The following is a 2,041-nucleotide window of genomic DNA, read 5'->3' as shown; positions in this document are numbered from 1 at the left end:
TATTTTCATTATTTTTTTATTTTTCAGGAACGACTGGCTTTCTTCTGTCCTGTCTTCCTCTCTTCGACCTCGGGACGATAAGACCTTAGCAGTTACAGTTTCTTCAGTCTAAACTCTTAAAATACCCTAATTAATAATAATAATAATAATAATAATAATAAATAAATATTTTTTTAAAAAAGGTCTTGGTGGCAGGGCAGGATTCTCACTTAACAGTCGTCGGGTTTTGGGTTTAAGTGCCAAACTGCCAAATATTTCTGTACTTATGTAGGTAGGTACTCCAAAAGTGTACAAGGTAATTACGGGTATATGAAGATGAACCCTTTACAACACATAATGCATCGAGTACGTACGAGTAATCTATGTAATTATGGAACAACAGGAGAGCAAGAGGAGAGAAAATACATTAAAAATAGGTATCATAGGAGAAAAATTAAAGCGAGAAGAAAAATGAGAAAAAGGGAGAGATAAGAGAGAGAGAGAGAGAGAAAGAGAAGGAGAGAGAGAGAGAGAAGGAGAAAAGGCAAAGGCTAATTACGTAGTTAGAGAGAGTGAAAGACTTGTACGTGACGCGAATGAGAGAGAGAGAAAGTCATCTTTCTTCTTCCCTCTGTTCCTTCTGCCCTTCATCTTCTCTTCTTCCTTCCCTTTTCCACTTCGTCTTTCTACTCTTCGTTATTAGTTCTCCTTTCATTCCTGTTATTCCTTCTCTTTCTTGTTCTTCTCTTCTTCCTTCTATTCCCCCCGTCTTTCTTTTTCTTCGTCCATCTTCTGGTGCTCTTCTTCCTCCTCTTCCAAACATCAAACTGGACATTTACAACTAGGGTGATTTATGGTATGCAATTCTGCTCTCTCTCTCTCTCTCTTCCTTTCTATCCCATCTTCTATCTCTCACTTCTATCTTTCTCCCTCCCTCTCTTCCTCATTGCACCTATGCTCTCCCCCTCCCTCTCCCCCTTCTCACTTCTATCTTTCTCCCTCCCTCTCTTTCTCATTGCACCTATACTCTCCCCCTCCCTCTCCCCCTTTTCATGTAATGAATATTGCATTAACTTCTACATAAACGGGAATAAAATAATTTATTATTTTTCAATCCCATTGCAGAAAATCTATGATAATAATGATGATAACCTAGAGATAGCATTTTAATAATAAATGAACAGGGTAGGCGGACCTACCTGTGGACACCTGCCAGTTTGGAATGGGATTCGTATAAGCTTGACCCGACTTTTAGGGCTTTTTGCCCCTACATCTAAGCCTCAGAGTGCCAGCTCAGTTAGCTTGGAGAGTAGAGCGTCTGTCTTGTAAGCGCTGGGTGGCAGGTTCGATTACCGCCCTGGGCGGATTTTCTCCTGAATGGTTAAGTTTTGTTCTCGGAACGGATGACCTTCTCCTATCCTGTCTTCCTTCTCTCTTCACTTTCGGGACGATAAGACCTTAGCAGTTACAATTAATATACATATAGTTCCCTCTATCAAAACTCTTCGATTAAATACTTATTAATCATCATCATTTTGTAAGATGGCCACTTACGGAGCAGTTTCCCTAATTTCATCACAGGCTGTAAATAATCTCCCAACTGTGGCTTATCTGTTGGTCTGTATCATGGTCTGTCAGGTAATTTCTAATGCACGAATAAAGCATAAAAAAATAATAATAAATAAAATCATTTTTACATACTCGTATTTATGATGACGGTATGTATTTCCTGACAGAATAGAATATGTGACCACTGGTATATCTGGAAATACGAGTAATAATATGTTCTATTCCTGTAGGTATATGAAAAGCTCATTTGTTAGCATCCGTGCGTCAATGCGTCATACATAAATATGTCGAAGATATCATTTTTAAATAAGTTTTAAACATATCTAGGTAAAATTAGACGAACACATTATATTTTGGTGTTAGCACAATTTAGAATTGACTATAACATTCAAATGTTGAAGGCTCTGAAAGTTGAAAGGCTGGTAGGCAATTCTATCATAGAATTCTAATCCTAATTCCTAACCCACAACTAACCTCCCCCCTTCAAAAAAGA

The sequence above is a fragment of the Diaphorina citri genome, unplaced genomic scaffold, assembly GCF_000475195.1.
Source record: "Diaphorina citri unplaced genomic scaffold, Diaci psyllid genome assembly version 1.1 scaffold1093, whole genome shotgun sequence".
NCBI lineage: Eukaryota > Metazoa > Arthropoda > Insecta > Hemiptera > Psyllidae > Diaphorina > Diaphorina citri.
The sequence above is the reverse complement of the archived record's forward strand: the minus strand, read 5'-3'. Positions refer to the sequence as shown.